This window comes from Panthera leo, chromosome F2 (assembly GCF_018350215.1).
Source record: "Panthera leo isolate Ple1 chromosome F2, P.leo_Ple1_pat1.1, whole genome shotgun sequence".
NCBI lineage: Eukaryota > Metazoa > Chordata > Mammalia > Carnivora > Felidae > Panthera > Panthera leo.
Genome location: NC_056695.1, coordinates 1240512 through 1252129, shown reverse-complemented (window position 1 = coordinate 1252129; position 11618 = coordinate 1240512). Strand labels below are relative to the sequence as shown.

General features: G+C 36.7%; 1 pseudogene; it reads right to left on the bottom strand.

Moving 5' to 3' along the window:
* Positions 1–2176: 2176 nt before the first annotated feature.
* On the bottom strand, positions 2177–8187 carry LOC122211258 (annotated as a pseudogene).
* Between the last annotated feature and the right edge of the window lie 3431 nt (positions 8188–11618).

The window sequence follows — 11618 nt, the reverse complement described above, 5'->3', positions numbered from 1 at the left end:
TTTCTCCCTTCTCTTTCTGTTTCTTCTCTCAGAGGTATTTTTTCCTGCCACAAAAGCCAGAAATTACCAAAACTAAAAACAAGCCTTGAAGTCATGTAAGGCTATTTAAAGCACCTGAAACAAGAGAGTGACTCTAACATGTCTTCCTTGAATTTGAATTTTTACAGATGCCATATTTAAAACTTCATATTAATCTATATCTCTATTCAGCTTACCAAATTGAGGTATCCAGCAATTAAATTTACTGTAATTATTATTTTATCACACTTGATTAAATGATTTTTATATATTAAAAAAAACAGCCTGTACATATAAAGACCATGGACAAGTCCATATTGAAACATAACAAAATAATGTGCCAAAAGTGATAAAATAATAACTTGGGGCCCTAGAGAAAATAGTTGTTCAAATTCAATACTAGAAATACTAGAAATTCAATCAGAGAGTAGATAAGAGCCCTAGTGGCATTTAGTTTTCTCAATCAATATCCTAACAGTAAACAACTTTTATTTCCCTCCAGAATTCTTTACATTCTTGTTTGCTCACCAAAAGATCAGTGTCTGTTTATACTGGGTCTTATTTTTAAAACTGCCAGGATCAATTGAGAAAACACCATCTATAGTTTCTTTGGAACATGGGTGCCACATGCATTAGTAGTATTTCAGTAAAAAGGAGTAGACAAGGCTCCCTTCTCGATTTCTGAGCATCCCTTTCCCAACACGCATAGCCAGACTGGCTCTATCACCACAGATCTTCTGCCTGCAAACTCAGAAGGAGACAGGAAGTGAGTCAAGTAACCTACATTGTTAAGAGCCAGGGAGGAAAAGAAAGAGCTTCAGAAGTATCTAGGTTTCACTTATGTCTTTCCAACATGATATAAAAAGTAAATCCTTCAGAAGAGGCAAAAAGGAAAAACACCTGGATGATCTGAGAACATGCATTTGGCTCCTAATTAGTCTCTTTGCAGGACATTTTGTTTTCTTTTCCACACATTCACTTCACCCAATCCAGATTCCCTTCCCTTGAGTGCTGGATGCAGCACTCAACCCTGTGGGCTGCCCTCATTTCTATCGTGTTACATAATGACAGACAATTGCATCAAGACACTCCACACATTTTGACATCTACAAATTGCCTGATACTAAACAACTCTGGTCTGCTTTTGCAAAATTTCAGCTTTTATGTAGCTAAGCCAAAAGTAAAACAAATAAACAAATGTCCTATTTCTCTTAGGAAACTGCCTACTAGCAAAACTCTTCTGGTCAAATATACAAATTTTTGCTCCCAGAGGGCCAAGATAACACATGTGCCTATAAATAGCAGAGAAAGCTTTTCTGGAAAGTAATACATGAAAATGGGTTATGTCAAGATCCTTTCTTTCTGAGCCTTGCGTCAGCCCTGATGCATTTCCCCAAATGGCTGTGCTGCTGAGCCTGCTTATTTTCAAGTCAGTCTGGTCATTTTCAGCCATTACTTTTGCCAACAGAAGAAACAGAGAGGACTTTTGTAAGTAATCTTTTATCCTGAGCACTGCCAAGTCATTCTTTACTCAGGATAATACTGTTTTCTCATAATTGCCCAGCCTGTTACAATAACGGAATATTATAAAACACTACCTTATTCATATTTTATTTAGCTGAAATTTTAGCTTGCCATTTCCCAATTCCAGAATCCAGTTTTAGCAGTAACCTCATCCTCTTCCTTTGCATCCTGCCAACAAAGGCCAGTTCTTACTTGGGCTTCTGACTTGGACCAGTTGGTGACACGAACCTGGGAAGTGGGAGGCGGACCTCTCATCCCTGTTGCCTCAGATTACGCCAACTTGACTGGCTCTCTGCCTAGGAGTCGCCAGGATGGCCAAAATGCAGATATGCTCCCCTCTGTGACTCAGAAAATTCACTCCATTCATATAAAAATTAAAATACACAGAAAAAAAGATCACATCTCTATCACTGTTTAATTTACCTGCAAAGTTCCAGCCATACCAGTCTTCAAACTCACTATGTTATGCACATTCAGCAAAAACCCCAAAAGATGCTTTCTTAAAATTATTGCTTTTCATGTTTCTATCTAATAAGCATTTTTTTCTCCAATCTTTTTTAACAATAAAAATAAATTTAAAAATAAATTTAGAGAATTTTTTTTTTATGTATAGAGAATACCCATATGTTCCCTCTGCTCTGTGGTATACTTTCCCTAATTAGCACCTTGCACTAGTGTGGTACACCTGACGAACCAATATCATTAACTAGAGTCTTTAGTTTACGTTAGGGTTCACTGTGTGTGAACATTCCATGGGTTATGACAAATGCATAACGCATGTATCCAGCATTACTGTAGCGTGCTGCCCTAACAATGTCCTGTGCTTCACCTATTCATCCCTCCCCTACCTCCCCACCACTCCCCAGGCTCCTGGCAACCACTAATCTTCTTACTCTTTGCCTCTTCCAGATATCGTATAGTTGCAATCATACAGCATGTAGTCTTTTCAAACTGACTTCTTTGACTTAACAACATACATTTAAGGTTCCTCCATGTCTTTTTATGGCTTGATAGCTCATTTCTTTTTATTGAGGAATAATGTTCCATTCCTGAGAAGGCATCTATTTCTTCTCCCTCCTCCTCCTTCTTCATCATCATTGCTATATGCCAGGCATTATTCTAAGTGCTTTATACACGTTAACCCTTTCAACAACTTTATAAGATAGGTACTAGAAATATCCCCATTTTACAGATAAAACAGAGGAAATATTTCACAGAGGAAACAGGGAAGATAGCTTAAGTAATTTGCCCGAGGCTACAATAGGATTTAAGTTCAGGTAGTCTGGCTCTAGGGTCCCTGCCCTTAACCACTGTAATATACTGCTTCATGTAAAAGTGTCTACTATATTTTTTTCAGAGATGAATCTTGTTTTATTAATTCACAGAGCTATACTGAATATACAATTATATATAATCGAATTAGGTGTGCTCTTTATTATTTCTCAGGAAGAGTAGCTCCTCTTTCCTACATGTTAAACCCTCTTACTTTTATTTACTTGAGTAACTATGTAATGAGTATCTTCTTACCTACATTCAGCAATATCAACGTGTAAAATTGGTGATAGTAACTAGGTTCATCATCTAATCTTCAATTCACATTCAACTGCCCTATTATATAGTATTTCCATAAAAATTTCAGATATCTTAACCAAAACAATACTTTCCAACATCAATTATAAAAAGTAAATTATTAATTTTACAAGCTTATAAAACTTCCAGACTGACTAACACTGGGCCTACTTATAGTCATGCTGTTGTGAGAAGTCCTTGGAGAGCTACTACATCAATCTCAACACCACCTCCTTTGGGCAACGCAACAACCTGGTAGGCAAACCTAGCAGGAAACCTACTCCTGAAATAATGATATCGAAGTCATTTATCAGCCAGCAAAACAGTTGATTTTTAACTCATTAGTAGAGTTAAAGCCTGCAAATTTCAGAATTTCACCCGTGTTTGCAAGAACTTGTTTAGCTTCTTCCACCACCCCTCCTGGAAAGCTCCAATTGAAGGTCCCATGCCTAGCTGTCCTAAATATAAATGGTCCTGTAGACTAAAAGAGCTTCACTGTAGGGACCAATGGCGCTGGGACTTTTGCTGCACTGATCATCCTTCTGATCAAAGATGACGTGGCTAATACTTTTCTTCTGCGGGCACCTCTGGGAGAAGAATCTGATACACCTCAACCTTCTCACCCTCTTAGCCAGTGGCAGGTATCCTGTGCCTAAGGCATCATTCTCCAATCTAAATATGTACATTTAGGGTACCTGGCTCAGTCTGAAAAGCATGCAACTCTTGATCTTGGAGGCATGACTTTAAGCCCACATTGGATGTAGAGATTACTTAAATATGGAAATTTATCCTGGGGTTGCAATAACTACTTAGATAATGGAAAATAAGACTAGTCCAGATCATTTACAGCTTAATGTTTAACTTCCATATTATGAAATTAATGTATACTTAATAGGGACCAGAGTAAAATCAGGGGAAAATTCTGTCCAGGAATGACTACTTCTTCACTCCATCACCCCAGAGAAGTATAAGTTCATTTTTCAGCAACTTGATTTCTCACTGGATTAAGGATCCTGAGGAGTGAGACCTAAGAAAAGAGTTAAGAATTTGTGAGAACTGAGGGAGGGAGTTAAGATGGCAGAGCAGCAGGAGACCCCGAGCCTGTCACATTCCTGAAACACAGCTAAATCAACATCAAACCATTTTGAACACCTAGGAAATTGATCTGAGGATTAACACAACAAACTGCAAAACTTGAGCCACAGAACTTGGCAGGTACATGGTGTGGAGAGGTGAACTGAGGGAGAGAAAAGTTGGGGAGGGTAGGGAACTGTTAGTGCAGAGAGAGAACAGAGAAAGAGGGAGAGTGTGGTGCATCGGGATCATGCAAGAAAAGCACTCCCCCAAAAAGTAGAGAGAGAGAAGAAGAGTGAAAACATTCACAGGGGACTGAACAAGAATTCTGTTCCCCAAAACCATTGGCAGGAAGACAGCTTGGATACAGACAAAGTAGAGGCAGGAGTAGAGGGAGGCCTGAGACAAAGGAGAGGTGCTTGATCACAGGTCAGTGAGAGCGCAAATTTCCTGCTCCCTAGAGCTGGATGAGGCCATTTCCACCTCTCCCGCGCATGTGCATGTGCACCACACTGATCCACCCCAGTAAGCTAAGCAGAGCCACCTAGTGGAGAATGGAGCCCTTACACCAAGCTCCACCCAACTGCACCCTCCAACCATATCCCCTAAGAAGACGACCAAAGTCACTCCACCAACTTAGTGTACAGACTATAGAAGGCTTCATAGTTTCAGGTGGAGGGGAAACTGGACGTAACTTCATTCGGGTTTAATTCTGTTTGCTGGTTCATTTATTTATTCATTTTCTTTGCTTCTGTTTTTGCTTGTTTTTTTTTTTTTTTTCTTCTTTCTTTCCTTTCTTCCTCATTCTTGGATACAGAAAGAGAAAATTTGTTTTTATTTTTATTTTTTTACTTTATTTTTTAAATTATTCTATTTCATTTTTTTACTTTATATTATATAAGTTTAAAAAATTTTTAAATGTTTCCTTATCTTTTTTTTCTTTCTCTCCCCTTTTCCCTCTGTTCTTTCAAGCTTCCTTCAAAAACCAAAGCACATCTAGGATCTACCTTCCTTTATTTGACTTTTTGTTTTGTTTTTAATTTTTAATTTTCATCTTTTACTTTATTAATTTTATTCTTCCTCCAAAATGATAAAACAAAGGAATTTGTCCCAAAAGAAAGAACAGGAACAAATGACAGCCAAGGGCTTAATCAACACAGATATAAGCAAGCTGTCTGAACTAGAATTTAGAACCACAAAAATAGAAATACTAGCTAGGGTTGAAAACAGCACAGAATTCCTTTCTGTGCAGATAAAAGAAATAAAATCTAGTCAGGACAAAATTAAAAATGCTATAACCAAGATGCAATCACAAATGGATGCCACGACAGCAAGGATGGATGAAGCAGAGCAGCAAATCAGCGATATACAAGATAAAATTATGAATAATGAAACATAAAAATAAAGAGGTAAACAAAGGCAAAAGATCACAATACAAGACTCAGAAAACTCAGTGACTTATTAAAAAGGAATAACATCCAAATCATAGGAGTCCCAGAAGACGAAGAGAGAGAAAAAGGGGAAGAAGGTTTATGTGAGCAAATTATAGCAGAACACTTTCCTAATCTGGGGAAGGACCCAGACATCAAAATTCAAGAGGCACAGAAAACTCCATTAGATTTAAAAAAAAAAACAAAAACAAAAAAACCACCACCATGGCATAGCATAGTCAATTCACAAAATACACAGACAAGGAAAGGTTATGAAAACAGCAAAGGAAAAAAAAGTCCTTAACCTGTAAGGGAAGACAGACCACATTCACAGCAGACCTATTCACAGAAACTTGGCAGGCCAGAAAGGAGTAGCAGGATATATTCAACGTGCTGATTTGGAAAAATATGCATCCAAGAATTCTTTATCCAGCAAGGCTGTCATTCAAAATAGGAGAGATAAAGAGTTTCCCAAACAAAAACTAAAGGAGTTTGTGACCACTAAACCAGCCCTGCAAGAAATTTTGAGTGGAGGAAAGCCAAAAAAAAAAAAAAAAAAAAAAAGACCAAAAGCAACAAAGACCAGAAAGGACCAGAGAACATCACCAGAAACAATTCAACAGGCAATACAAAGGCAATAAATTCATCAATTTCAGTACTCACTCGAAATGTGAATGGACAAAACACTCCAATCAAAAGACACAGGGTACCAGAATGGATAAGAAAACAAGACCCATCTACATGCCATTTGTAAGAGTCTCATTTTGACCTAAAGACACAGACAGATAGAAAGTAAGGGGACAGAAAATCATCTGTCATGCTAACAGTCATCAGAAGAAAGCTGGAGTAGCCACACTTACAAGAGACAAAATAGATTTTAAAATTAAAACTGTAACAAGAAATGAAGAAGGGCATTATATTACAATTAAGGGGTCTATCCACCAAGATCTAACAATTGTAAACCTTTATGCCCCCAACGTGGAACACCAAATGTATAAGTCAATTAAATAACAACAGAAAGAAACTCACTGATATTAATACCATAATAGTGGGGGACTTCAACACCCCACTTACGACAATGGACAGATCATCTAAACAGAAAATCAACAAGGAAACAATGACTTTGAATGATACACTGGACCAGATGTACTTAACAGATATATTCAGAACATGTCATCCTAAAGCAGCAGAATACACATTCTTTTCAACCGCACATGGAACATTCTCCAGAACAGATCACATAGTAGGTCACAAATCAGTACTCAACAAGCACAGAAAGATCAAGAGCATACCTTGCATATATTCAGATCACAATGCTATGAAACTTGAAATCAACCACAAGAAAAAATTTGGAAAGACCATGAATACTTGGAGATTAAAGAACATTCTACTAAAGAAAAAATGGGTTAACCAAGAAAGTAAAAAGAAAATTAAAAAGTACACGGAAGCCAATGAAAATGAAAACACAACAGACCCAAACCTCTGGGATGCAACAAAGGCAGTCATAAGAGGGAAGTATATAGCAATCCAGGCCATCCTAAAGAAGGAAGAAAGGTCCCAGACACACAACCTAACCTTACGCCTAAAAGAAATGGAAAAAGAACAGCAAATAAAACCCAAAACCAGCAGAAGATGGGAAAACAATAAAGATTAGAGCAGAAATCAATAATATTGAAATTAAAAAAAAAAAAAAAAAAAAAACAGGAGTAGACCAAAACAATGAAACCAGGAGCTGGTTCTTTGAAAGAATTAACAAAACAGATAAACCTCTAAACAGATTGATCAAAAAGAAAAAGGAAAGGACCAAATAAAATCATAAATGAAGGAGGAGAGATCACAACCAACACCCCAGAAACACAAACAATAAGAGAATATTATGAGCAAGTATATAACAAATTGGGCAATCTGGAAGAAATTGACAAATTCCTAGAAACATATAAACTACCAAAACTGAAACAGGAAGAAATAGAAAATTTGAACACCCCTTAACCAGTAAAGTTGAATCAGTAATCAAAAATCTCTCAACAACCAAGAGTCCAGGGCTTTCCAGAGGAATTCTACCCAACATATAAAAAAGAATTAACACCTATTCTTGTGAAACTGTTCCAAAAAAATGAAAATGGAAGGAAAACTTCCAAACTCATTCTACAAGGCATTACCTTGATTCCAAAAACAAAGACCCCACTAAAAAGGAGAAGTACAGACCAATTTCCCTGATGAACATGGATGTAAAAATCCTCAACAAGATACTCACCAACCAAATCCAACAATACATTAAAAGAATTATTCACCACAACCAAGTGTGATTTATACCTGGGATGCAGGGCTGGCTCAGTCTCTGCAAATTAATCAATGTGATACATCGTATTAATAAAAGAAAGGGTAAGAACCACATAAACCTCTTAATAAATGTAGACAAAGCATTTGACAAAATACAGCATCTTTTCTTGATAAAAACCCTCAAGAAAGTAGGGATAGAAGGATCATACCTCAAGATCTTAGAAGCCATATATGAATATAGACCCACCGCTAATGTCATCCTCAATAGGGAAAAACTGAGAGCTTTCCCCATAAGGTCGGAACACAACAAGGATATCCACTTTCACCACTGTTATTCAACATTGTATTGGAAGTCCCAGCCTCAGCAATCAGACAACACAAAAAAATAGAAGGCATCCACATCCACAAGGAGGAAATCAAACTTTCACTCTTCACAGACAACATGATACTGTATGTGGAGAACCCAAAAGATTCCACCCAAAAACTGCTAGAACTGATCCATGAATTCAGCAGTTATGGGATATAAAATCAATGTACAGAAATTGGTTGCATTTTATACACCAATAATGAAGCAACAGAAAGAGAAATCAAGGAATGGATCCCATTTACAATTGCACCAAAAACCATAAAATACCTAGGAATAAATCTAACCTAAGAGGTAAAAAATCTATACACTGAAAACTACAGAGAGTTTATGAAAGAAATTGAAGAAGACACAAAAAAATGGAAACACACCCCATGCTCCTGGATAGGAAGAAAAAATATTGTTAAAATGGCGAAACTACCCAAAGCAATCTACATATTCAATGCAATCCCTATCAAATAACACCAGCATTCTTCACAGAGCTAGAGCAAACAATCCTAAAACTTGTATGGAACCAGAAAAGACCCCGAATAGCCAAAGCAATCTTGAAAAATAAAACCAATGCTGGAGGCATCACAATTCTGGACGCCAAGCTGTTATTACAAAGCTATAATCATCAAGACAGTATGGTACTGGCATAAAAAACAGACACTCAGATCAATGGAACGGAACAGAGAACCTAGAAATACACCCACAAATGTATGGCCAACTAATCTTTGATGAAGCAGGAAAGAATATCCAATGGAATAAAGACAGTCTCTGCAGCACATGGTGCTGGGAAAACGGGACAACCACATGGCGAAGAATTTACTTGGACCATTTTCTTACACCATATACAAAAAAATAAACTCAAAATGGATGAAACACCTAACCGTAAGACAGGAATCCATCCAAATCCCAGAGAAAACAGGCAACCACCTCTTTGAGCCTCAGCCGCAGCAACTTCTTACTTGCCATGTTTCCAGAGGCAAGGGAAACAAAAGCAAAAATGAACTATTGGGACCCCATCAACATAAAAAGCTTCTGCAGAGCAAAGGAAACAATCAGCAAAACTAAAAGGCAACTGATGGAATGGGAGAAAATATTTGCAAACGGCATATCAGATAAAGGGTTGGTATCCAAAATCTATAAAGAATTTATCAAACTCAACACCCAAAAAAAACAAATAATCCAGTGAAGAAGTGGCAAAAGACACGAACAGACAATTTCCCAAAGACATCCAGTGGCTAACAGACACATGAAAAATACTCAGCATCACTCATCATCAGGGAAATGCAAATCAAAACCACAATGAGATGCCACTTCACACCTGTCAGAATGGCTAAAATTAACAACTCAGGCAACAATAGATGTTGGTGAGGATGTGGAGAAAGAGGATCTCTTTTGCATTGTTGGTGGGAATGTAAACTGGTGCAACCACTCTGGAAAACAGTATGTAAGTTCCCCCAAAATTAAAAATAGAACTACCCTACAACCCAGCAATTACACTACTACATCTTTATCCAAAGGATACAGGAGTGCTGTTTCAAAGGGGCACATGCACCCCAATTATAGCAGCACTATTGACATTAGCCAAAGTATGGAGAGTCCAAATGTCCATCAACTGATGAATGGATAAAAATGTGATATATATGCACAATGGAATATTACTCACTGATCAAAAAGAATGAAATCTTGCCATTTGCAACAACATGGATGGAACTAGAGTGTATTATCCTAAGCAAAATAGAGAAAGACAAATAATATTAGATGAACATAAGGGAAGGGAAGCAAAAGTAATATAAAACAGAGAGAGGAAAAAACTATAAGAGACTCTTAAATACAGAGAACAAATTGAGGGTAGTTGGTAGGGTGTTGGATCAGGGGAAGGGCCAAACGGGTGAGGGACATTAAGAAAGAAACTTGTTGGAATGAGCCCTGGCTGTGATATGTAAGTGATGAATCACTAAATTCTATTCCTGAAATTATTATTACACAGTATGTTAACTAACTTAAATTTAAAAAGTAAAAATAGAATTTGCAAGAATTGACAGAAACACAATGACGAAATGCAGTCTGGTTCCTCAGACAAATTACTACTAATGAAGAGTTGGTTGATCTCACTGTTTGGGCTCTCTAGAACAATTTGATCTCCACAGTTTGTTTGCTCTACCAAGTACATGGCTGGTTAATACACACTGCTCATTAGAATGATGAGGAACTAAAGGAACAAAATCACAGAGACCAATTCCAGATGATAAAGTAATCCAAGAATACACCCCACTTGGATTAGTTAAGATATAAATACAACTATCACTCTTTTACCCAATACACAATGAATGTTATTTCTAGAAATAACTGATACAAAACCTGACCATGACTATAAACTGTAAACTTCTCATGAGGGAATTTAGATCTGCAAAATAAAATTTTATTAAAAAAAAAGAAAAAAGGATTTAGGAAGTTGGACTTGACAGAAATTATGACTGCAAAAGATAATGATAGAGCAATTAGGCAAGAAAAAGAAAGGGAAGACATCCAGGTTGGAAAAGAGTATAACTATTTCTATTTGCAGATGGCATGATTTTATGTATAGAAAACCCTAAATAATTTACACCTAAAACCTAATAGAGCTAATAAAGAAGTTCAAAATTGAAGACACAAGATTCTCAACAAAGCGGTTACAAGGAAATATACCTCAACACAATAAAAGTCATATGCGATAAACCCACAGCTAACAAGATATTAAGTGGTGAAAAGCTGAAAGTTTTTCCTCTAAGATCAGGAACAAGACAAAGATGTCCACTCTCACCAGTTTTATCCAACATATTACTGGAAGTCCCAGCCAGAACAATCAAACAACAAAAAGAAATAAAATGTATTCAAATTGGTAAGGAAGAAACAAAACTGTCACTACTTCCAGATGACATGATAGTATGTACAGAAAACTCTAAAAACTCCACCAAAATGCTATTAGAACTAATCAATGACTTAGTAAAGTTGTAGGAAACAAAATTAATATACAGAAATCTGTTGCATTTCTATATACTAATAACAAACTAGCAGCAGCAAGGGAAATTAAGTAACAATCCCATTTACAATTGCATAAAAAAAAACCAAAAACTAGGAATTAACTTAGCCAAGGATGTGAAAGACCTGTACACTGAAAACTATAAGACATTCATGAAAGAAACTGAAGACAACATAAATCAATGGAAAGCTATACCATGCTCATGGATTGGAAGAATTATTATTGCTAAAATGTCCATATTGGCCAAAGCAATCTAGAGCTTGAATACGATCCCTATCAAAACACCTAAGGTATTTTTCACAGAATTGGAACAAATAATCCTAAAATTTGTATGGAACCATCTACCCAC